Below are 26,922 nucleotides of genomic sequence, written 5' to 3'. Positions count from 1 at the left end.
CAGCTTGTGCATGCGACTTTTATCTAATAAATAACTGAATCCTGGAAACAACAGAACCAACAGTGCTCTGCTCTCTCCATCCGTGTCTCAAAGCGCACCGAATCGAATGGGAAAACTCCCACTGACCCAAATGGGCTTTGGATCAGGCACAGAGGTGTTTGCAGGATCCAGCCCAGGGCACCAGCTTACGTGAGAACACCTGGAGTGGAAGGTGATACTTAGCTGCAAGTGGCACACAGGGATCGCGTGTGAAAACTGCCATTAGCAACTGTATTATTAAGAATCACAAAAGACTATCATACCAGAATTGTACACAATCATTTCTGATAATTAACAGAGTAAGTTCTAATGATTACACATTAATTGTTCAATTTAAAGCAGTATTTTTTGTTCTGTGTGCAATGTGGGAACAGGAACATTGTCTCTGTGTAAATACAGTCAGTGCTTTGTATGGGAAGGGATACAGATGGGGCTGGAGACCAATGTGATGGAAGGCTGTCAGCTTTCTGTTGACAACTGGCTGTAGTTAGACTAAGACTTGGATAACAAAAGTCTCAATCATTTTAGTGTTGTTCATATACGAAGCAAAGCATAATAGTCCCCCTTCTAAAATTCTGCTAAGGTTGGAAATATCAGTGCTCTCATTTCATGGAATAAAAACTGAGGCAAATAAGAGATCAAACATGACTTGTTCTGATGTGCAGGAAGGGAGGGGCAGAAATTTGATTACTAATGCTGACCTGGTGTTTCCACCACAATCAACATTTTCCTTTTCTCCCTCAAAGTGCCTTTTAGCTGTGTCACTCCAACAACAAGAATAAATATTCTTAATCTTCTTTGTATCTCTAAACACTTTGTAATAAAAAAAATTAATCGTTCTTGGAAAGAAATGAAGGCATGAGTAGTATCTGCAAATCTGAAAGACAACTTGAACATGCAAACAAACCACTTTCTTTGACCAAAGTCAGCAGCTGTAAGTTCTGACCTGGAGATTTAGCAGAAAGTTCCTGTCTTGCATGAAAATAGTCAGGTCAAGTCCAAAGGAATCTTTTCCATAAGTAGCAAAAATATAAAAACTGTCCATGGACATTCAAGAATGCAACTTTGAGAAAATAAACAAAGGTACATCAACATTTTCAGTTAGATATAGCATTATACTATGTATTCATTAAAATGGTGGGGTCGGGACTTACTTACAGACACAGTCTCATGGCTTTTTTTGTGGTGGTCGTATTTACTTCACTGAAGGTGTCCTAAATATATTTTTCCACATGCTCACCAGAGCAAGTAAAGAGACTAAATTACACTTCAGAACAGAAAATACTCAGGATTTCCTTTTGCTTGGTAAAACTGTTAAAATTTGTTCCCAATGCCAAAATACCAGTGTGGCTGCAGCTCCTGCCCATTTCAGTTCAGCCATTTAGTTGATGAGACAATAATACTGTTGTGAGCTGACTGCTGTTCACATAAAGATCTACAGAATGACCTGGACATCATAACACACCAAAGACTTGCTGAAATGTGTCTGGTGGATTTGTTTTTTTCTCTCTTTTCTCTCCTGCAGGGGTGTTTTGGTTCCTAAATGGTTACTTTTTAAACAGAGAAAATTTGCTCTACAACTCATGCTATATGAAACTACTCTCTTCTACAGTACAGTTTCATATTACCCACCTTGTGCACTTGTTTCATATCTGTCCCTTTCCTCTCCAGCTCATCTCCTTCTCCCCTGATGTAATCTCCCTTTCTTGCATAATATGAGACAACCCAGGAAGATGAGGAAGGACATAGTCTGACACGCTTTCATGAATGGGAATTTTTATTTATGCACTTGACTAAAAAAGTGTGCACAGACAAATCTAGAACATCTGTCAGAAAATCGGCTGATCATTATCCATCAGTCCAGTGGCCATAACTCAAATGTCGCTATCTAAAAATAGTAAAAGTACACCATCCTTTATATATGAAGCAGTTACCATTATGTTTTCACTTTTGTTTTTTCTATACTACACTTGAAATATTAGTGGCTGAGAAGAAGACCAAGTTCAAAAGTTAAGGGCTACCCACTACGCTAGCACAGGACGTTCTCTAAGTATATTTGAAAGATGAGGGAATTGGCATTATAAATCAAAACTTTAGTCCATTTAGGTCCATATAAATCAAAACTTAAGTCTACCACCAAACATATGACAGACCATATTCAAAATAGCTTGCTGCTGTTCTTTAATGCTCTAAGGAATTTCTTCAATTTCATTCTGATGCTTTCTTAAAATAGTATTTTCTAAGGCCTACAACCAAGTAAGGATGTAGAGTTTCTCCGTTCTTCATCTGTTTCTACCTTTAATTTTTTTAACATTTCCATCAGGAAATAACTATCTTTTTGGCATCTTCTTGCATCTGTTATGTGTAGTATTTTTCATGCTTCCTCACAGGGTAAATAATAATCATAGTGTGCACATCATCTATTTTCCCAATTCTACTCCTCCTCCTGCTGGCAAACATCTCCTTCAGCTTTGCTGAACTCATTTTGCTTTAGCCTTATCCAAGTTAAAGATACTCACATCTTGCAAATGCCTGCATGCAGTTGTCTCAGCTTCCAAATTACTGTTGTCATTTTCCTCCTATGTCAATGCTCACCAGACTAATGGTGTGCAGCTCTAAAAGAATAGTGACAGATTTCCAGAGCAGAAGATTCCCTACTTCCCTGACTTGGTTTTTTCCATAGGAAAAATCGGGCTGCCCAAAAGCAGAGGGGACTGGGTGGGAAACAGAGTTGAGCAGGGATGCAGGCTGTTTGCAGGGGGTCAACAGTAGGAAGGCAGGTCGACCTTCCCGAAAAGCTCACCGACTAAAATTAGAGACTGAAGGCCTTGACTGGCATCCCAACTAGTACTCCTTCAGTACTCCACGGCACCAGACTAATTTTGTAGCTCATTACCAGGCCACGACACAGCACTAAGGGGTTTTGGGGAGTACTAGGTTAATTTTCTCGTATTCTGAACCCCTGCAGGACCACCCAGAATGCACAATGGGCCACTCAGGTGTGCAAGGGGGAAGGAAATACTCTGCTTCTGAAAACTGTCTACAACCAAAAGTAAAACTCAATTACTGTATCTATCAGTCATTTAAGTAAATGTCCTCAGACAAAGTGATGGCAGGTAAACTACCAGTGGGATTTTCTCTAAGCGAGACAGCTAGTTTGTTAATCTTTGAATCTTCTTTTGTTGGTACCATAGCCAGCCCTTTGGGGGAAAATGAGTCACAGAAGCTGATGAGAATTTATTTAAGTAAATGACAAAGGAAAAGAACAAATAAGTCTCCTGAAACATTTTGTGTTGAGGATCAAGGGAAAAAAAGCTTCATGGTGCTCAGTTGTAGCAGGTGCCGCCGTCCACATTAAATGTCAGTGCCGTCTCTCCCTCACCCTATCTGTTAGGAAGTATAAATCACCATCATGCGTATTTGTGAAAGCTCTTTTTTCTTCTGATCCTTTTACTGTCTTACACAGAGGCAAAATACTGGATTTGTTCTGCTTGGAAGGACAAACTATTCCTCAGGAAATGTCAGAAGGTTCCTGACATTGGTATAGTGGCAACTCCATGCAGGAGACTGAAAGACCAAACACATCACTCCCTGCCACTCAGGCACTTCTCTCCAAAGCTCTTCTCTTAGGTCTTACTAATAGTCTCTGTCTGCACTATCAGAGAAAGCTACACTTCCCAAACACTGTTCCTTTTGAATGCCCCTTAGTAGGAACAAACTGGAAAGCATGAAATCCTCTCGCAAACACTTGAAAAACACAATAGCCAAGTAGGACTTTTAGAGCCAGACTGACTGATTTTGTGTCTTGATGGTCTCTTACTGTAAGACACATTTCAGCATATGAATTTATTCAGAAAGAACTTTAGTCCTTTTAGTTGTGTTGGTTTTTATTTACTTGTAAGTAATGAGTGTTCTCCAAGCACCTTTACCCGAAACGCCTGTAGGTTCAAGAGTTTTTAAGTAAGGAGAACAGAATGAAGTGCTTCCCACTGTGCAACTGAGATGAAAACCACATCTCCTTGCTATACAGTTGCCATGCTTTCACATCCTCTTCTGCTGCAGCTGCACATGATGGCTTTGCCTCCTCTTCCCAAAGATACCAGAAGAGGAACATTCTCAGTATACGTGCTCATGTAATCCTTATGCTTTATCCTGAAGCATTACTGGACCAAAGAAAAGGAAGAAAGCTAGGAACATTCATGTTTTTAAGGAAGACAGTCCAGAGGTTATGATGATGACGAACAGTAACCTGGGCACTTACATAACAATTTTTGTGAGAAAAAATTTCTGTTATGTGTTTTTTCACATCAATAACATTTGTAACGCACTCATAAGCCTAGTACCGGGAAGCACACAGAAATATAAGCAAGCTGTCTTTACCATATCTAGATCAAACACAGGAGTCTCGATTCTGTGTGGGGCTTATGTCCTGGTTTTCAGCTAGGGTAGAGTTAATTTTCACAAGAAGCTGGGAGACAACTCAGCCTGGATAGCTGACCCAAACTAGGCAAAGGGATATTTGATACCATGACATCATGCTCCGGATATAAGGGGAGTGGGGTGGATATCAGGGCTCTGGGTGGTAAGTAAATTGCACTATCACCTGCTTTGTATATTCTAAGTATTGCTGCTGTTGTTTTCCTCTCCCTTTGCTGTTCAGAAGTTTTACCTTTTTCTTCCAATTCTCCTCCACATCCTGTGGAGGGAAGGAGTAAGCGAGCGGCCATGTGCTGCTCAGCTGCCAGCTGGGGCTAAATCACAACAGCTTAGAACAAAAGACCACACATTTCTTAATACATAGAAGCATTATAGCTGACTATGCAAAAGTTAGAAGTGAATCACTCAGGAAAAAAAGGAAATTTGTTAGCTTTTGGGTTTTTTAATACATTACCAAAGTTGAAACAAGAGTTCCTTTTATTACTTCATTTTAGAAAGATGATTTAGGTTTCTTGTACCAACAGAGATGGCCTCTTTAGTGCATGTTCTCTGAAAAATTCATGAGTTGTTTTCCCATATAGGGAAACTAAATTATATCCCATCTCAGGAAATGTACAGTGCAGAAGCATGTCTGAGTCCTTCTACATCTTCTGTCTCAGTCTGGAAGTTACAGCCCATATAACACATGATATTCTGGGGATTATATTCGAAAATGTGATATATTGTTTAACAGGTTTTCATTTTCATTCTTTGCAGTGTACACAGCTGGACAGACATTTAACACAAATGTCTTGTGTGTTTCTTCTCTGGATACATGGCCTACTCTACACTCTTGCACCAGAGGCAACATCCTTACTGATGATACGCAAAAATAGCTTCCATACATGATTTTCCTTGTCCCAAACTGGTCAGCCTGGAATACCAAGATTACACCATTCCTCCATTTCCCACCTCAGTGCTCTCAGAAGCATTAATGAAGGTCCAAGATCATGATCATGTTGTTGAGATGCTCATCAGTTTGGAATATAGAATCTGAAAACCTTGGCCAAAGCTGTAGGATAAAGACAGGAGCTGACTAATTTTGCTCCTTAGTGAGTCAAATTTCTAGATAAATCTTGTCTATGCTTTCATGAGGAATGGTTGAAGATGGGGAATTAATTTTATTAAGTATTAAAGACCATCACAAACCTTAACGATCTTCACCTCTAAATGCAACATATATCTTAGGTTTTGTTGTCTACCGTATACAGTACCTGAAAAGTGTATGTGTGCACTTGTATAGATACTGCAACTGAAAGGACTAGTGTAAGCCAGAATGGTATGCCAGCATTACAAGGTACGTATGGCATGAAACCACTTTCTATACAAATGAAATGGGATGGATTTTTTTCTTCCTTAGACTGGTACTTCAAAATTTTCAGTTAAATTTTCTGATCACTTCTATAAAGCCAATATTCATAGAAAAGACAAGAGAAAAAAAGCCACGTAACTTATTAGTCACACTGCTTTTATGCTTCTGGAGACCGCACAGATACCATGGTGCAGTTCATCCTCTACAACCCGAATGGAACAGAACAGCTTTACTGTTGAGCTGTGTTTGACCCTGAGTACACAGAGTGCTCTGACGCACAGAAGAACACATTACAAAACTAATGGCAGTTTTAAGTAATGGTACAATTTTCCCATTGTGGAAGAAAACTAAGAAGAGAGGAAAAGGGGTCATGATACTGACAAATGAATCAGAAGTTATCTGCAGCAAGTAATAAATGAAGTGACATTAGCTGAAGGCAGTCAATACCAGGCAAGCGAGCAAGTCACTTTCCAAATGTCTCTGAGTGACCAAAAGCAATGACAGACAAGCTTTAATCGACTCCACAGAAAAACCAATTCAACAGGGAAGAAACTCTGATGCATCAGCTATGCTGGAAAGAAACCAAATGCATCCCCTACTATGGAATAAGAAATGAAACTCAATGGAAACCAACCAACCAACCAACCTAATTCTTCCTCTTATACTTTGGCCATTCATCCCCACAGTTTTCATTTCCTATTGCAAAATGTATAAATATCACCTGACATACCCACATATACACAGTATACTTTCTGAGTTTGGCCACAGAGTTCTACCCTTCCAAATCCTCTCTTAAAATTTGCATCTGGCCTGAAATCCAAGAGAAGTTTGCCCACCCATGGCAACATACCCAAAGAGTAATTCCGGAATTATTTAGACATCATTTTTAAGGCTAATTTTGCAGAGGCCCTGCAACTAAAACATTGCAGTTAACTTGTATTTATAATTTTTCACATTGCCAAAAGCACACAAGGAAATGAATGTCCTTACTCTACTACTTGGTTTTGTTACAAGTCATATGTGCACGACACCTTTCCTCCAATCTCTCCCATCTCTTTGTTCATCAGTTTTTGTACTGGGAATTCTTTGGGGAAGAATCAAAGGACTTTTCCCCTCTACTTTGATACCTGCTGCCCCAGCATTCCACAAACACTTCCCACAAGGCAGACAACTCAAAGGCTTCCTAAGCCTGCATACGCGTGTGTCCGTACTGTATTCTTTTTAGAGGCAGTAAGGGATTTGGTTCTCTGCTTGCCAGCTCTGTGGCAGAAAACTACTCTGATAAAACCACTGGGAAAGGCTGAGGCAGCAAATGGCTTGTGGCACACTGGAGTCCACTTACATAATGTGCTTTAGTAAAGCAATTAGGGCAGTGCAATATAAAATGCAATTGAGAGAAGATGAATTTGCAGTTTAGCAGATTTATGAGAGTGGGACAATCCTATGCACATAACCAACCTTTGTACCCAAATTCTCTTACTGGAGAAGGCCCAAGTCTCCTTGAGATCTTATTGACATGAATGAGGAACTTTTCCATCCAGTTCAGAGTGAGTCAAAAGGTACCGGTATGTACAGGAGGTTCCCAGGAACAGAGATCCTTGTGGAAGTGCTTACAGAAGAGACGCAGTTGCAGAGAAAGAGGAGGAGTTTCCTGGTAGCACCATGTGGGCACAAAGGGGTGAAAGTCAGGAGCACAAGGATGACAGAAAAGTAAGAGATATGAGGAGCCTGTAACTGTGTGCTGGTACATAGAGAGAATGAGAGATTAACTGAGGGTCTATGTGAGATACAGAAATTATACAGCAAGCTAAAGGGGCACAGAAAGAAAGGAGAGCTCTGGAGCCTTACTGAGGAAGAGGAATAAAATCAGTAACAAAGAGCTTCTTTGGAGGGCAAGCGGGATGGAAGCAGGGAGGAAGAGAGGTTTGGTAAAGCTCTGCTGGACGATGTGCACAGAGATGGACATGAGAGAGAACCTATGGATTAGCAGCAAACTAGCTAGGTAGCAGTAAAACAGGCATTAATTTTGCTTAAAAGAATATGTGTGTAATTATCCCAATATGCCCACATGTAGGAAACCTGAAGAGTGTGCACAAGAAATACAAAGAGTTTACTACACCAAGGAATTTTTTCCTTTTTTCTGGGGGGGGATGATACATTTTTTTGTTAACATGACACATGCCACAATGTCTTGTTAATTGAATATGTAGTATTTGTGACAACCCTTACAGACTGATGTTTGGAGCCCTCAAAAGAATGAGCAGCTGCAATGTCAGCTTCTGCAAAAACGTGCCTCTTTTTTGCCCTGCCAGCAGCTCCCTTCCAGGGAGAAAAATCCCTGTTTAATTCGTAGTCCCCCAGAGGCAGAAGTGGGTTTGGTGAAAGGCTTATCCTGCCATTATGAAACTCAGAAAGGAGCAACCCAGTACTTCTCTCCATCTAGCTGTTAGGTGGTAACAGTCTGGCAGTGAGCAGGAACTATGTGTGAATAGCAGCAGGCATCTTGTGAAGTCCATAAGCCTTAAAAGCATAAGACTATTTCCATTAAAAAGCAAGGAAAAAGCTCTCAGAAGCAATTTATTGTTTTAGTTATGCAAATGAAAGCTGACTTTTGATTTCATTATCTTTGTCATGGACAGATAACATTCTGTAATTACATATAAAAAACAATAAATCTTTTTTTTTTTTTTTTATTCTTCCTCCTTCAAACCTATGAGCTGTATTTTTTATGGCCTGGATCAGAGCTGGAAAGCATCCCACCCTCTGCGGAGACTTCTTCCCTGGTCAGCTTCAAAAGCACCTTACTGATGTGGAAATACTTGTTTAGCCTTAGTACTTCTTTGCCTGACGACAGGAGAGGATACTCACTCTCTTGTAATGATATCATCCATGTCTGATGAACACTTTGGAAAAGCTGAAGTGTAACCAAATCCAAGCACCATTCTTCTCCTTAAGTTGGAGTAAAACTTTCCTATTTAAATTTTTCATTTCTGCATTCCGGTTTCATAGTGCCAAACACAAACAAGGAAAAGTCACTATTTCCAGACCAAGAATTACTCATAGCAGTCTATTCTAATTAAAAAAAAAAAACAACAACACAAAACACCAGCACCACCAAAACCCATCACAAAACAAACCAGAAAAAAACCTAAGGTGAAACTTGGTAATTAATTGCTACTTACTCATAGAGATCTGGATATAGCATTTAAAGCAAAGTCTTCTTAACCCTCAGCTCTTTATTGGCCAATCAAAGCACTAATGTACTAATAAAAGTTAATTTTTATTTCTTTAGGACAGCAAGCTGCAACAAAGCCTGCTTGTCTCTGTCATAAGTGAGTTTGTAAAGCTAACACGCCAAGTTTTTATTATTGGACTAAAGCACCAGCCTGAAAGGTAAAGCAGCTGACAACTTCAGCTATTTCACTAGTATTTATCGTTGATGCCAGCATCTCTTCCACCTTATTCAAGATCAAATACCATACCTGCTAAGGTATCTTGTAGACATCACCCCAACACTTCCCTCAAACGGGGTCCTCAGGGTTTCAGAGGGCTTTGCTTTCACCATGAAGCTCTGCGTAATTATTTCCCTCCATAATTATTTATTTTGCCTTTCACTTCAATTGCATCTTCTACTCCACAAATGATCTGGGTTTCCTGAACTATTCTTCTGGCTCATCCACGAATACTTCTGGAAATCCAATCCAAAATACTTCATTGGGCATTCTTCAATGGATAAGATGTTGGAAAGAAAATTGTGTTTGTACAACTCAATAAATATTTAGTTAGTTAACAAAATATTATTTTATTAACTCAATTCAAGGGTAGTAAAAGGTCTTTGATTTTGCAAATATAAGTGAACTATTGTAGGATAATTGTATAAAGCCGTCTCTGCTTCAAGGAGATCTGGTCTACCCAAAAGTTTTTCCAATGACATTTTTCTAACTGATAAAAGGTATTTTCTCTCCCTAAAAACTTTGTCTCAACCATGTCCTTAGGCCACCACAAATGCTGGAAAGTTCTATGAAATCATTGTGGTTCGGTTTGCCCTCAGGGGAAGATGAACCAACAGAGATCACTGTGCTTTTCACAGTCATCTGACGACTTTAAGTGAGCCCGGGGAAGAAAACAGCCATTTGGCATGTGAAGTCTAACACAAAAAAGGGAGCTAAGCCCCAGCTGCAAGTCACCCTGGTGCCCTGAAGCACCCTTTAATGAGTTACTGACATTTCCTACTGCTGTGCTTAACATGACAGTGACTTTAACATTCACAAAGATGAAAAATCAATAGGACATAAGGCTACATTTTGAGAAGTTATGTTATACAACGTTTCTACGCCAACATCTAAAATTGCATATTAAGTCTGGACCCTCACTTCCCTGCTCTGCATGTTCCATTTGTAATTTATTTATACTTTAGCATATATTTTTGCTTCAGATACAATATTCAATATTAAATGAATAATTTTTCATTGCATTCTCCAACATACATCATGCGTACTCTGATACAATTCCATGCAGGTCATATCCTCTAGAGCATACCTGTTGAATCTTAGTAGTAGTCCTGTTTATTGATTTTAATGAAATTACAGGCAGAAAAATCTGCCCCATCCCATGGTGACTCACCAAGAAAATAAACTGAGATTTGAGAAATGTGTCTTCCTTTAGTCTTATAATTTAAGTTAAATAATGACCTTGATTCACAAGACTTCCCATTTATAATAACAATAGACTTTAACTTACAAATAAAAAATAAAATCAATCCATTACAATTCACTGAAACATATCCTGATATTATAGGTTTACATTTTGATTCTGCAGTTATGCACATATTGAAAGGCTTCTGTTCTGTCTATTGAAATTTGATAATACAGAAAGGAAACAGCACTAGAAACGCGCTCTTTAATGTTCAGGAGCAGATCACTGGGTCGGGTTTGTCTCACTCAGATTTGGAGATAAGAGTTGTCTCCAGTGAATCAGATACCTGTCGATACCGTCGCTGGTTATTTGCCTGCACCAGAACGTCTGTGACTGCACGTCAATGGTCAGAGGTATTTACACAGGGTATTTACACGCACGCACAGGCACAAACGATCAGAACAAGGCAACTCTCAGATTTATTCTTCTGCCAGAAAATGTTGAGAATGGGGGAAAAAACTTATGAAAAATTTCAACAGAATAGGGAATATGAGGGCACAAATATCTGAGAGCATCTTGTTCTTAAATTTTCTGGGAATGAGCCAGCTACACCCTGCTACACTGAAGAGCACCAATGAAATTGAATTCCAAATAAATGAAAAAAAAAAACCAACCCTGAACTCACAATCTCTTGAGGACTAATGATGTAAACAAATAGGCTATATTATTAGCCACAGTACACGCCAAGAAGTTTTTCCTTGCAACATATTTTGGATTAATTCTACGCCTTAGGTGAAGGGTTTATCTGCAGTATTATACTTGCTCCTGCCTTCCTATTTTTAGATGACTCCATTTGTTTCCTCTGTGTCTCTGCTGAAAGGATCACAGCAATTTATAAACCTCCCTGACTTTCATGCTATTTCAGCGTGTCTCTTCTTCCTGTGAGAATAGGCCTAGTAGGTGAAATTCATACTAGTTATAAGCCTAAACAAGTCAGTAGTATTACACCTGGGATTCATTTGGTTTAATTCCTTTAGCCTTTCAATATAATTCTATTTTATGAAAGTATGAATCATCTCTATTACCCTCCAATGTCCTTAGCCTAGGACATTATAACAGCATTGCTATCTTAGAGCTTCACAGTTATAGACTAGTTTGGTAAAATAGACATCTTTTGATCAAAATTGTAGTAAAATTTATTAAGGAAATTATTTTACGGTCTCCCTGAGCTTACTCAGCAAGTGAGAAAACTTATTGTCTCTCAAAAAAGTAAGCCCTAAAAGCAAATCTCTACCTCCAAACATTATAGCCTGTCTGTTGTTTAAGAACAAACACTAAATAGTCATTTCCAAGGCATGTACTGGGCTGGCAGTCAGATAACTTCCACACAGTTGAATTAATATATTCAAAATTAATTCAATTAAAATGATCTCTAATTAAGGCATATGGCTTTAAAAGAGTCTTTGCTGCGTTGGTAAATGATTCTTCAGTAAACATGCCCTGCTATCGCAACACCTGGAGAAAGTGCTTCGAATAAGGACCAAAAAAAAAGTGTATTTATATCCCAAATGATACTGAGGCTGTGAATTACAAGATAGCAGAGTAGAAAGTTATAGCGTGCTTTTTATAAGTGACTTGAGTGAAGTACGGCTGGACCCTTAAGCTATTTTAGCTGGAATGCCACCAGGCATAGAACTTTTACTTAACTTTCTTAATCTACATGGGCCATTGACGCTTAAGGAAAAGTGGAGGGATGGAAACCAAAATATAAGAAAGCCATCAAGTCTTGTTCCTATTTGTCATACAATGTTAGTTGGGAGGTCCACATACGGAAACTTTTGGTTTTAAAAGTTTAACAATCAGCTTTTGTTTGCCTCACCTTTATTATTTTTAATTTAACATTTAGTCTGTTACATTCTGAGTGAGAGGTGGGTTTAATTTTGACATGTCAGACCAGAGCCATCCTCCCGCAAGGAGCAGCAAAAGCAACAAGCAAGATCTGTCTGAGCAAATGTTTTTGCTTTGCTTTGGAGCAGAATTGGATAGGATTTTCCTACTAAAAACTGTTTTCCATTATAAAGGAATCTGCACTTCCACTGCACAGGGGTCTGTTGGAACCATGCCATTCCTGAATCACATCCATTTTAATAAAACTTTTCCTGTAGGGGCTGGCAACAGAGCGGGAGAACAGCCAGCTTGAGTTACTGCAGATTAGGTGAGTGCTTTAATTGCTAGGATCTTCGTTACCTCTGAAGTTCTCACTTGCTGGTTTCATCCCCACAAGCACCCAAACACCTCACTGGGTTTCCTCACCCTGGAAAGAGCCTGTCCCCAGCCCCGGTGGTACAGCACATTTCCTAAAATGTTAGGAGGCCAGGAAAGCCCAGACCTTGCTCGGGTTTATCACAGGGGGGTGGTTCCTTTGTGCTCTCATCTGGCACTGAGACCAAGATGGTCAAACCCTGGCAGCCAGACAGGCCACTGGGGCATCCTCTACCTCAACTACTCCCTCCCCTACCCTGACAGACGCAGGGTAGATGCCTCCCCTCTTCCTACCCTCCCACAGCAGCCAACACCTTCCCTCCTCCTTCTCTGCCCTTCTACGGCAGCAAGTTCACCCCTTCCACCCAGGACGCTCTCGCTTCACACATGCCAGTGCCCCTGTCCCAGCCCCACAGGAGGACCACAGAAGAGACCCACCCCGTCCCCACAGAGGCTCTTCCCCGGGCAGCACCATGCGTGAACCTCCCCATGGAAAGACAGAAGAATGAGCAATGCAACCCGGAGCAGGGGAGTTAATCACAGCTGCCATTTCACTCGCTCGCTGAAGGCACGCTGATGCCCAGGAACGAGGTGCCCGTAAGAACCCATTTCCAGTTGGTTTAAGATTACTGTTCAGCGCTGACATTTTGTATCCTTTGGATTTTATGTTAAATTGGAAATACCACCCTTGAAATCTCCTCTTAGGACTTTGCAGCCTCCACAGCTTTTGGCCAGTGTGTATACATACCTGTGTAACATGTTGTGAGAGTTCAGGAACTGCTGAATGCTCAGAAACAAATTTTTCGCATCTGCAAAGCTAATGACCTCTTCTAAAACGTCTATGAGGTCTGAATATTTCCTTTTATAGCTTTGCCAGCATAATCATATTGCAGCCTGACACCTGGCAGTGTAAATTAATCTTTTGGGGTTTTTTCCATACAAATTCCTCAGAAGTGTCCATTTTGTCTTATTAAGCACAGTTAGGGAGGGAAGGAGGAGAACAGTTAGGCATTGTCACTGTGTGAATCTTTTTGCAAACTGATACTTCTGTTTCTAGACAGATTGAAACCGAGACCCTTTTGGAGGACACATTCTACAAAGATTCATCTTTCCCAGAAACACACAGACCTAACTGCATCGCCTAATGGCAAATCCACAGCAGTTTTGTCTGTGGAAGTATGGAGTTGAGCTTTTCAAAACAAAAACCAGGAAATGATACTGACTGACAAGTGCAGATCTTTGGAGGGTTATGCTGATGTTGTAGTACTCCAAACATTTAGTCCTTGTTTTATATACTGTCATTTACTTCAGCATTAAAACCTGTATCTTCAAAAGGTCAAAAATAAGGATGCTTGTCATGCTTTCCTCATGAGCAGATATCCTTAGAGATGGTGGATTCCCTTTTTCTAAATTCCACTCCACACTGGAGATCATAGAACCATAGAATGGTTTGGGTTGGAAGGGACCTTAAAGATCATCTCATTCCACCTCCCCCTGCCATGGGCAGGGACACCCTCCACCAGACCAGGTTGCCCAAAGCCCCATCCAACCTGGCCTTGAACACTTCCAGGGAGGGGGCAGCCACAGCTTCTCTGGGCAACCTGTTCCAGTGCCTCACCACTCTCACAGGGAAGAATTTCTTCCTAACATCTAATCTAAATCAACCCTCCTTCAGCTTAAGGCCATTACCCCTCATCCTATCACTACATGCCCTTGTAAACAGTCCCTCTCCAGGGAGATGAGTAGAGCCTACACCTCCTCCCTAGAGTCTTGCATGAATCCAGGTGGAGAACTGCAGATGGTGTGATTTCAGGGGACTTTGTCTGCAGATGACCTCTTGCTCTTGCAGAGCTACAAAAGACTACAGGCACCACAAGAAACATTTTTCTCTGTTTTTCTCTGCTATATTTTTATGACTCACTTTAAAATGAATGGTTGAAAGGCTTGTTTTATTTATATCTTGTGTTTTTCTCAGAAAAAAAAAGCAGAAATACTTCTGAATTTTCTTGGCTGCAGATGAAAAGACATGACCTGTCACAGAACAGGCCTGTATGCTACACTCATTTTTAAACTATGGGTCATATTCTATTCCTTATAACATCAACCAAACCACTATAGATTTGTTGAATTAAACAGAGGTTCAGTAGAGAGCTGACAGAAAATAAATCTCTGCAGATTTCCCTCCACAATAGCCCTGCTTATTTATTCAGGAGGGTGGGTAAGAGCAAAATTTGTGCCTGTCTTAGAAGTTTTAGCACTCCTCCCTAAACTGTAGAGTCCCTCAAATGTGTGAGGACTGCATGAAGACCTGAAAGGCCAGGTCCAAGCACAAGCAGCTATTTGTGCTGAGTTCAGAGCTGTTCACGGCCAGTGGTCCATCTCACACTCCTCTTGGTCACAGAGAGCTCCAGAAACCTGGCTGTGATACAGATGGCTCTACAGGACCGAGATGACAATCCACGTTTGAAGGGCCACATGGACGGTGGCCGTCCCCGGTTTCGCCTGATGAATCCCTCTTCCCCTCTGAAGAAGGAAGAGATGCACCCACAGAGAAACTGAACCTGTTGCTGTACTTCTCAGCAGGGAACTCCCTAAAGCACCCACAGTCACACCCAAGGAACGTCTGAACATATAATCTAGAGGTTGTTTGTCTGTTTGATTTTAATCTAACCACATTTATTATACCAAACAAGATTCTTACTCTAGTGTTTCAGCGGAGAGCCTAGAAAGACAAAGACAACTTCTGAGGCGTGTAAAGCCCAGTGAGCAGGAGAACACTGGCAAGGCTACGAACATTTAAGTAACAGGGAACTTTGTTTGCTTAGTTTGTTCAAAGCGGTATGGAGACAAGCACAGCTCTTTAACTAAAGTTCATTAGGAATGCTAGATGTTTATGAAACCTTGTTAAAATAATTTAAAGATGGCCTAAAAGACGCAGAGAACACAAATGGTAGAATACAGCAAACGAGAGCATAAGAAAAACCTACCTACAGGACAGCAAAAAGGGACTGATGAATACCAGAGACACACAGAAACAACTAGAATGTGATCTCAATGTCTGGCTTTCAGCTGACTACAGCAAGTTGCCAAGGGAAAGCTGAACTGTTGCCAAAAGGGAAACAAAACTTGAATACATTAAAAATAAATAAACAGACTACAAATTCACATACAGGGGCACATGCCTTACAGGTGGATTTCTGGACTTCAGCCTTGCCATTCAGGGCATTTGTGGTACAAAAATAAGTCCTTAACAACCATGTCATAAAATGAATTCTCCATCCTCCTGTAAAGGAGGGCGGATCTCTCTGCACCAGCAAGTGCTGCTACGTTCACCCCAACGGTGGCAACTGCTGCCCGGACACTGTGTGAGAAAGCAAGCTGTGTTTGCTCAAGGCATTCTCCTATCTGTAGCGGTAACACATTAACTATGGCATAAAAAATACTTTCACACTCTTATAAGATAAATGTCTACAACAGCATTAATATTTCAGCATCTACACACAGAGAGATTCAGAGCAGACAAGAAAGCTACCTGGAAATAACCCTACTGCTTAATTTTGCATTAGCTGTCAGCTGATTTGCATGGAGCACTGACCAGCCTGCAGGGAAGAGGGTCATCTAGTAAGGCTTCTTGGAAATCTGCCCAATTCTGCCCCCCAAAATGTTTAAGTACCTTAAAGTTCATGGTTCAGGTAGCCCCGCAGCATGGTCTTTCTTGAAGAGGGGCTGGGCATGAGCTACAGAAGAAAGCTGCCACTTGAGCTGTGGGCAGAGGGAGGAACATCCAGGAAGGTCCCAGCAGCTCTGGCTTCCGCTGTCCCCTCAAAAATAACCTGCCATCACACAGCTACCAGAGAAGCAAATCAACACTGGAAAAGCCTCCCTGTTTTTAAAAATCAGAAAGGCTGAAACAATTTGAAGCTATACAAATAAAAAAACTTCTTGTGTGCTGAGTACGTCAGCAGAGGGAAAAAAAGGGACACTGAAGAAAAATTAACTTCTCAGCTGAGGAAATGACTCAATGTTTTGTACAAAGTCAAGATAGTCTCCACCTGACATTTTTCAAGGGTCAGACACCCACAGGTGGAGGACTGGGGGGGAAGGAGGGGTTTTATTTACCACTGGAGAGGTTTCAAAGAGGACCCAAGATAAGTAAAATTCAACTGCTGTAAATCTAGAGCAATCCCACAGGAGTTATGTTCCCCTGGATGTACACCGGGGCAACCGAGATTGAGGTCTTCCCACAAGCTGTTCACATCAGCCAATTACTTAGTTACTAATGTGCAAATGGGGCATTTCAGTGGGATCATCAAGTCAGGTAGCAGAAATAGAAATTCATTTGCCTAGATACATATTCCTTTTTTGTATGGTGTCATCTCTATTTCAAATGTTTAACCTAGACATAAAAAGAAGAGAAAAATGAAACAATTTGTTTAAATGGTTATATTAAGTTAGCCGTCAAATCACTTACGCATTTATTTGGGTACCGTATGAAACCACACTACAGTCTACACCAATCTATTCAACAACTCAGCACTTGCCAAGTATAACCTTTTCTTCTCCATATTCTCTCTTGGATAAACATTCTTCCCTCTGCACTTTCATATTAAGCGATAATACTTCACGAAACCCAGTATAAACTTTGCAAAGGGCTCAGAGAACACCTGCCTGTTCCACAGGTACTAGTTATAAAAAATACCGCTCCAGAAAGTTATTAGAATAATAATACAAAGACCAGCAATTTGAAGTAGATTGGGGTTTGTCATGGAGAGATTACTGGATTTCAAAATACTGCAAAATAAATTGTACCACTTCTCAACCTCCACCTCAACATTCCTGCAACAGTAACTGATATAATAAAGAGAGCATAAATTTACAGGAAAAACTGCCATCTTCCCTGAAGGTTTTAGGACTCTGTAAAATTAGTTTTCTTCTTGTGCTTGTCGATTATGCCTATTTTATTGGTTTTGCTTAATTAACACTATCCAGAAGAAAACTTCAACAACATAACTGTCCTTGGCCATTGGTTACGAGATACGCTTCATTTATTTTACTAGTTGGCAAGGCAAAGCAAGAATGGTTTTCTAATTAAGAACCAGGATCTGAAGAGACCAGCGTGAATAAAAGGAGACAGAAGATGTTATCAGGGTCACACCTACCTGAGCTGCAGCAGCGGAAAGGAAGGATGTGGTTCCCACCATGCTGATGCACACACACAACCCAGCTGGGGTAATGCAATGGCTAGAGCCCCATTAGCCCCCTTTCCAACCTATTTTCTTTCCTTCTATTCCCCTTCCCTTCAATAAATCATGCCTCATATCAGCAGGGAAGCACAAAATTGTGAATGTTATCTCAAGTTAAAATGCTCTCTTGTTCCAAATCTGTTGCTCACCTAAAGACCAAAAACTGTGCTTTTACTTCAACTGATACATTGCTGGACAAACCGTTGGTACAGTCAGTGCTCTGAACCACACGCTTAGCCCAAAATGCTTTCTTTGCGCACTCGCCCTTTCAAACCTGACATTTTCTGTGTTGATTTTAGCTGCTTTATAGTTATCTAAGTGCTGAGGAGAGGAAGAAAATGACATGCACATACAAAAGGTCTGTTGATGGGTTCTCTCTTTTCTATATTACAGTTCAAAAGCATATATATTAAATATCTTTGCAGCTCTCCAGGGTTTCTACCTGTTCTAAAGGATAGATTTTTCTGAACTATTACTGCAGCTTCCAAAGCTGTGACTCAGCAACCACACTTTCACACTTAGGAGTTTGCAAGTGGCTTGGTGCAAGGTAAACTAATGATCTAACAGCTTCCTAATATGCAGCAGGATGCTTTAATGAAAGTAAGACCATTACATGTGTAAGGACAGATTATTTGCTGTAACCTCAGATAAACTTTGTTGGTCTTGCACTGCTGACAGCATTCAGAATCTCCCAAACAACATAGTATTTCGGTTGTGGAAAGTCTATTCTGGTATGTCATCATTTATCAAGAAAAAACTTTTGCATTTTTCAATAAATTTATTTTCCAAATAATATTGCTGAGACCTTTACTTGCTGACTTCTTCTACAATAAGAAGTTCTATTCATTCATTTTTAACAGATGAATAAAGTCTTCTCAACTTGAGTTCAGTGCCCTTGAGAAGCTCCCTTAAGCCTGAACCATTCCTTTTATAGACCAAGTTATCTTGTACAAAGTTTTTAATGAAAGGAAAATTAGATCAGGGGATATATGATTGGCTTGATGTCCAGGATTCTCTTAGGTTTATTTATAAAATGCTTACCTATGCATATAAAGGCATTTCAGGTTATTTGTAATTTGCATTTATTTTGTATTATTATGTATGGATACCTCCACATCTCTTACACTGAAGTCTAAGGACATATGTCATCCAAATTCTTTTTTCTCTAAATGCTGTTACCACAGCCATTAAGACTTCATTGGATATGGAACTGTTCAGGCTCACACTACAGCTGATAAAAAAAAAACCCTTCTCTCTGAAGTGAAGTGAATAAAGGCAGTCAGGTCTACTGCAAGCAGTCATATGCAAAGTCAAGCTTTTTGTGGACTGTTATGATGAAGGTCCATTACTGTCTCTAGACCTCATCTTGTCTCTTTTCTTGTTCCACACACCACAATTCTTCATAGCATCTGGGAGGGGATCTTCCTTTGCTCTTCAGCCAAGAGCACATGTATGTGTAAGACCGGAGCCACGAGACCTTTGCTGGAGGTACCAGACCTGCAAAGTAGAAAGAAGCCAAACTGCAGAACTAGATGCCAAAGTTTCCTCTACCAAGCTGGATGCTTCAGAGAACTGCTTCACCCTACAAATCTCATACACAAAAGGAGAGCCACGTAGAACTAACCAACAGCTAGTACCTGGAAGAAGGGCATGCCTAGGGATCCTGCCCATCACAGACTTTGTCTTGCATGGGGTTGCCAGGAAGCCATCACATCTACTCACTGCTCACTTCAGCTGATGAAGAAATCATCACCTCTGCAATGACTCCTTCAAATCACCAGACAGAGTTCATTTCTCCTTTTGAAAACATGTCCAGAGGAGAATACCTAGTGATTTGAAGAAAAACTGCCTTGAGCTTCTGTCTTCTAGGTGAATGCTTTGATCCCTAGGGAAGAGATTAAGTTGAGCAATAGCACTGTGCAGAAGTATTTTAACTGAAATTCTGCTCTTTTGATGTCAATGTAAGTTTTGCCCTAGTCTTTACACTTCAATCTCTAATACAATGCTTTCTTTGAGGGGGCAAAAAAGTATGTGACAGAAGTTGATGGTCAGGACTGGCATTCATTAGGCCACCACTTGAAACACAGAGGGAAAATCTTATGCTTGAAACCTAAAGACTGCTTCTGTAATTTATGCAGTGACTATTTCTTATACAAGAAGAAAGGAGCTTTGGAGTCAGTCCAACGTTCACCACTTCCACATTTCTAGCTGAGTACCATAATGGCCATGTTCATTTTGTCCCTACAGACCATGAATTCCTACCTGTCCTCTTCTCTAATTAGCTCCCAACTGCATGGATAAAAAGTGTCCATAGTACTGAGCTGTTAGAAAGGGCTTAAACCAAACATGAGTAAAACCAAAACAAAATTAAGCCAAAACACTGTATGTTTATTTTAAGTAAGACTTGACACCAAAAACATTGGCCATGCTACAAGGAACTGTTGAGAATTTCTCTGAAAGAGTATTTTCCTTGCATTGCCAGTATCACTTTAGCAAAATACTGATAAAGAAAGCACTGAAGAGGACCCCAACAAGATGCTGTCTTCTTGGAGACAACAGCTGCAAAACATCTTAGGGCATTTACATGCTTCTTGTTGCTGAAAGCAAATAAGAGCAATCACAACACCGGCCTGCTAATCTGACGACAGGACAGTTGTAATTGCCTCTGTTGCTACATGCTATGTTGACTTACCAAAACTAATAGTTTGACTTTTCTTATCTCCCTAGGGGAATGGTTATTAGAATTTGTCCCTGCCAGTGAGGAGTTACCACAGCTACAAGGAAAGTAACAGTATTAAAAGAAAGTTGAAGAGTCAGTTTTCAATTATATGTATTATTTGAATGTACCAAACTCAAACAGTCATCATTTACTCTGGAAAGAGTTTTTACAGTTTTAATACAACTTTGGTGAAGTTTGAATGCATTGCATACATTAGTTTATCAGCAATACTGGAGTTGAGAGTCCTGAAAAAAGTAGAGGAGGTCAGCGTAAGCTGTTAGACACACAGTACTTGAGAAAAACTGACCACTAACATGTCCAAAATAAATAGAAGATAATGATGCAATTATTTTGGAAACTCTGAGCATCAATTTCTGTGTTTATCATTTCTACATCACCTGTGTGTCTCCTATTACCACCTCAATCTCCAAACACTGACAAGCCGCACTGACTTCAAGAGCTGGATCATCGCATAGTGAAATCTGAACTGATCCCAACACGTACTTCATCATACACCAGAAAAGACCCCTTGTTTTGCTCCTCTCACCACACACAGAGCCTATTTACCCAAGCCCTGTAAAGGCTTGTTCATGTTCCTTTTTTTGAGAGAAGTTCTCAAGAACATCCCAAGTTAATCACTAAATTTGAAGTTGGTGAGCTCTTAGCAAGTGCTAAGAAAACAGTGAAGACCTGTAGTTGTCAAGGTGGACATAACTGGATGAAATGAAGTGCCTTTTCATAGACAAACTAACAATCCTACCTCATTGTCAACTCCAGGCCCTTTGTTTTCTGGGAGAGACTCTTTCTCTCTTTATTGTCAGCCAATCTAGCAAATTTCAGCTCCAAAAGTAAAACTTTTGGGAAAAAGGTACAATACCAAACATTCAACAGTGGCCCAGAAAGAAAGTGTCTTGGTTACATACTTTATCACAATTTTAAAGCTTTACATGTCACTAATCCACATTAGAAATCTGACCTTTCATTTCCTTTAATTTTAGGAAAGAAAATAAATTCTGCAATTTTCCTATCTTTATCTCACATTTATTATTAAGTCATTATTTCAAGCTGTTCACAGGTACTTTCTAGATGATGTCTTTGTATCTTCCCATTCTGTATGGATTCTGACTGTCCTGCTGAAGAAAAGCATGAGCCTTCTGAGTTTTTCTCAAAGTCAGCTGAGGAGGAGAAGGGGAGAAGTAACATAATTAGGAAAAATACAAACTAGTTCAACTTTATCCTGTTTACTCTTCTAAACAAGAGCTCTGCATATGAAAATGAATTAGGGTCACTGCTTCTGGGACAACTCAAAAGCTTCATTAAATCAAAGCAAGGAATCCTACTTGACTTTGCCAAATACTTTACAAACAGATGGAGTGAATGAGACATGAAGAAAGGTCTGGAGGGAAGCAGACTCTGGTGGCTTCCTGGAGGCCACAGTCCACTGACGCGTCCTTCAGAGTATCAAACACAAATAAATTTAGGGATATCCTAAAATGTCAGTCTCCTGAAAAAAAAGAAGCAATTGCCTCTTTCACAGTGAAAACAAGTTAACAAAACAAAGTTCTCCTCCACCTGAGGCAGCCAGGTGGAAATCAATAATTTACGCTTCCAGCATTGGTCAGAACTGTCTTCCTCACTGAGCAGAATTACAAGGCCACAGGGACAGACAGGCGTAGGTTTGAACTGCGCTACAGAATCAGCCAAGGTGATGACTGGGTGTGAAACACCTTTTACCCTTCCCTGATGCAGGAAGTCACTAAGTCTCATTTCATGCTCCTGCTCCCAGAAATTGCTCCACTTTATTTTGGACCCTGAACACAAGTTCATTGAACTTATTAGAGGCTAGAACACTAGACAGTATTATTTCTTCATTTGTTGAAGCAGAAATAAAACTTCATTTTTGTTTTACTAAACTACCTCAGCTAGGTATTTGTTGGAATGCAGTTCTGCTTTCCTGCTTATTATTGTGATGGCTTCTTGCCAGCCATCATTTTGAGAAGTTAAATACTAGCTTCTAGATGAGCAGCAATGCTAAAGACAACAGAACACCATTCTAAAGAAAACAGGTGGCAGCATGAAAGGAAAGCAAAGATTTTCCTGTTTGGACAGTTGCCTACTAGTCCTGGCTAAGCAACTCCCTTATGAAGACAACGTAGAGTTTTGTCAAAATAGAAGTTTGTCAACATCTCAAAACCAGCATACTTTTCATCATGTCAAGGCTCACTTGGTGGAGAACAGCAGTGATATTCTGCATTACTCATAGGCCTCTCAGAGTGGGACAGAATATGCAGACAGGAGGAGGTGTCTGGGACAGAGCCAGAAGTAGAGGATAAAGCAAGGCTGAAAACTTGGTGATATAAAATCATAGAATAATTCAGGTTGGAAGTGACCTCAGGAGGTCACTTATGCCAACCTCCAGCTCAAAGCAGTGTCAATACCTAATTCAGACCACACTGTTCAGAGATTTATCCAGTTGGCTTTTTAATATCTCCAAGGATAGAGACTCAGAACCTCTCTGGGCAACTTGTGCCAGGGCTTGTCTGTCCTCATGAAGAAAAAGCTTTTCCTCACCTCAAGTCTGAATCTGCCCTGTTCGGGTTCATGACCACAGTCTCTTGTTCTCCTGCTGTGCAACTCCGTAAAGAGCCTGGCTCCATCTTCTCAGTAACAGGTTATAACTATGGGAAGGCTGCTCTTAGGTCCTCCCGAAGTCTTCTCCAAGCTGAACGAGCCCCAGTCCCTCAGCCTCTCCTTACAGGGCAAGTGTTCCTTCCCCGACCAATTTAGTGGTCTCCTGCTCCAGCTTATCAACATCCTTCTGGGTAAGGCGGGGGCAAAACTGGACACAGTCTTGCAGACATGGTTTAATAAGTGCACCTTCCTTGGTGAGTAACGTTTAGGTTGTTGCAGGCAATGCACAAAGCAGGATAAGATGGTCACAGTCACCAAGAGTTTTCAGGTTGAGTGGCTCACCCCGACAGGTGTGCAAAAGATGGGGAGCTATCAACTGATCCAGCAGGACTTTGTATTCTAAAAGCCTCCGTCTTTTGGAAACTGGGCACGATGACAGATTTCCAGTTCGGCTGTGAGACATGTAGAGCAGAGCATGTGGTACTCCAAATCAGGCATCAAAACCCAGCTTTTTTATTCTGAATGGGGCTGGCACCAAGTCTGGTTTCCAGATGGTTTTCTGTTGTGTGTTTCTGTTGCTTAGAGGAACACAGCAAAATCAGAAGGGAAAGCCCGTCCCCACAGAGGAGCAAGAAATCAGAGAAACAGAAGTAAAAACGCAAAGAATAAGGCAACAATTAGTAAGTTAAGTCACTTCCTGTGTCACAGTTTTCTCAAGTAAGGAACCAGCTGTGGAAGCTCTTGGTTTTATGCCAAACAATTCAGTGTTTGACTCTCCCGTCTGCAGCAGCTTTGGCTGGCATTTTCCGGTCTTATTTATACAGTTAGATGCAAAGCAGCCAATTATCATGCATGCTATTTCTTTATTAACAAACATGGTCTTTGAAAGGACAGATGCTCTTGTTTACCATCCCCTCAGATTTCAGTCAGTCTCCATATCAGTGTTTGAGCCCTATACTATACAAAGTCTGACTTCTTTTGCTCTTTATCTGCTTTTGATATTTAATTGTTCAAACTGCTTTATGCCTGTATTAGGGTCTGATTTAATTTTTTCCATATTTGGAGATGTTCCTTACAGCTTATTGATCTCAAAATCATTCATGAATATCATTAAAAGTCAATGGGAAAATTCAGTTTAAGGATTTGACCCCTGGAGTAACTCTGGCTTCTAAAAGACTCCCAGTACAACTGAAGGGCAAATACTTCCTACAGTGGGGACATGACAAAGTTGACTTAAAGGACCTCTAACTATATTTACCTTTAACTATGTGACTATGTTTCATTTATTTATTGTATTATTATCTAGCAAAAGACAACTCAACTACAATAGGGGATAACATCAGATCAATACACTGAAGTGCAATATACAATTAAATACCCTTTAAGTCCAAGCTGTAGCACTATACACTATTGTACTGCATAGCTGCAGTACATAGGAGCACTCAATCCAAGTGTTTAATTTTTGTAGTTGCATGCTTAAAAACACATACTTAAGCACTCTGTACAACTGGGGCCATAATCACTTATTTTATCTTATTTTGTTATTTAGCCATTCAAAATAGCAGTTGCAGGCTTAAGAGAGACCACCAGCACGCAACAGGTCCAAATATTCAACTTTCTAGTCTTAGTTCTGAAGAGTGCTGACTACTGTTGACTTATACAGATACTGGGGAAAGATTAAGTTGTTTAGCAACTTAAAGGAACAAGCCCTACTAAAATTGCAAGAATGTGCAAGACTTCATCAGAAAGGTTTCTTTCATCTGGGAATTTTTCTTTTCTAGCAGTAGACCTTTCCCTGACATCGTATGTCCTCTAACAGTTTGATACATGGACACACATTCTTGTATGTCTATTTTGCTGCCATGGCCGTGAGCCCAGGCCCTCTGAGGAGAGCAACAGAGCAAAGATGCAGCAAGTCATGGAAAACAGGATTCCCTTTGCTGCTCTTACCATCCCGCCTAAGGGCAACCATAGGAGGCTGAGCCTGGTGCTCCTTGCTGCTGCTGAGAAGCAGTAACTGGGATGGATAGAGGAATTAATTAAGACAGGAAGGCACATTACCCTCTAACTCTGCTGCTCCTTCAGCCCTTACATCTTGACCTCGAACCCATGTTATAGTTTCTTCACCCCTTACCAACTTTTCTCTTTTTCTTCCATATTACTGATGCAGAATTCAAGCTAATGAACTTGGCAAGCTTATTACTTTTCATGTCAACTACAGCTTACTTGGCTTGAAGCAGAAACCCAGGAATCTACAGGCTGTGGTAGCCAAAAGGTCAAACTACCTTTGTACGGACACAAGCAGTGTATGGACAGAGAGGCCAATTAACCTGTCCCCCTAGCCCTGCAGAAGTTAATGAACAAGCGTAACATCACTGCCAGCTACACCGTAAAAAGCCAAATGTGTGGTTGAAGTGTTAGGACCCATGAAATACAAAGGGTGAGCAAGCAGCATTTTGAAAGGTAATTTAATTTTAATCACTGGTCAGAGATTTGCAGAAGGCAGAGAAGGCGTTTCAGGCTTGCCACTGTCCACAGTACAACCACGCAAATGCCAGTAGGGCAGTAAACCACCTATTTTCACCTGCCCTGGCACAAGGTGGACACAAGCAGAGCACCGGCCAGGTGTATCTGCAAGCCTGAGATGCAGAAGGAGCCACAGCCTCAAAACGGGTTTGGAAGGGATGGAGTACAAAAGGGTTTAGTCTTTCCTCCTATACCGTGGAGCCGATCCTGCCTGTTTGTGACACAGAAAGGGAGAGGGGAGAGAAATCTCCCCCAAACATCAGTATGCAATCTTTGGTGGCTTGCAGTCGCAAATCAGCAAATTCACGCAGATAGACCTAGGCCTGAGTAAGGCTACGCCTATTTCCGTGCAGGTTATCATACTGTGCACAGGATTTTGTAAGCACAATTATGGTCTCTGACATCCTATCTAAAAAGAGTGGTCACCATAGTAACGCCTGAATCCCGTGGCACTGCACACCTGATACCAATCAATCTTAAAAACATCTTTGTAAAGAAACAGACTCCTGGAAAACTGCAGATGGAGGTTTCTCGTTGAGACTAAGAAGATGCTCTCTTACAACAAAAATGGAAATTGTACCTTATATTCCTCTCATTTGACTCTCCCTCCATACAATCCCATTCTCCATCAGCTTACAAAAGTGACAGGGAAAAAAAAGGGCAATGGTTCTATGCTGAAAAGAGTGACAAACAATGAACTACAGCTGGCACATAAATGATATGTTGCATTTTTCCCCCAGAGCATTAATTGTGACTTCTGAGAATACAGTCATGCTCTGGTTGCTGAAACAAAACATAAACATGCCCACCATAGTGCCTCTCCACCCACCCAGGGCATCAGATTTCCCTTCAAATGTTGAAAAACAGAAGTTTCATCAGCTTCTTTTTCCCTTTTGCTTTCCCAGTCTGCAATTTAATGTAGTTGATTAAGAGTTGTGTTTCTCTGTGTGGGTAAAAGAAGAAGAGCGTGATTAAGGAAATGATGTCTGCATTTAGCTTGGCACCGTGGCTTTCGGAAAAACATTCTGCCACCAGCCCTCCAGATACATCCAGCAGCCAAAAAGCTGATGAAGTTGCTG

At 40.7% G+C, this 26,922-nt stretch overlaps 1 protein-coding gene across 7 annotated transcripts in view; it reads right to left on the bottom strand.

The window, feature by feature from the left end:
- The window catches only part of PKIB (cAMP-dependent protein kinase inhibitor beta), a 56,466-nt gene that overhangs the window by 5,813 nt on the left and 23,731 nt on the right, over nt 1-26,922 (bottom strand). The window contains exons 1-2 of one of the 7 annotated variants that reach the window (XM_075747993.1): nt 16,398-16,627; nt 2,559-2,652 (exon numbers count right to left, since the gene is read on the bottom strand). The exons of 4 other annotated variants lie outside the window; for them this stretch is intronic. The gene's annotated coding sequence lies outside the window, so the exon portion shown is untranslated. Of the gene's footprint in view, nt 1-2,558; nt 2,653-16,397; nt 16,628-19,689; nt 19,791-26,922 lie in introns of those variants that run through there. 2 more of the 7 variants (XM_075747996.1, XM_075747991.1) reach the window with 2 other exon arrangements.

The sequence above is a fragment of the Balearica regulorum genome, chromosome 3 (assembly GCF_011004875.1).
Source record: "Balearica regulorum gibbericeps isolate bBalReg1 chromosome 3, bBalReg1.pri, whole genome shotgun sequence".
NCBI lineage: Eukaryota > Metazoa > Chordata > Aves > Gruiformes > Gruidae > Balearica > Balearica regulorum.
Note: the sequence above shows the minus strand (reverse complement) of the source record. Positions and strands in the feature narration are given on the sequence as shown.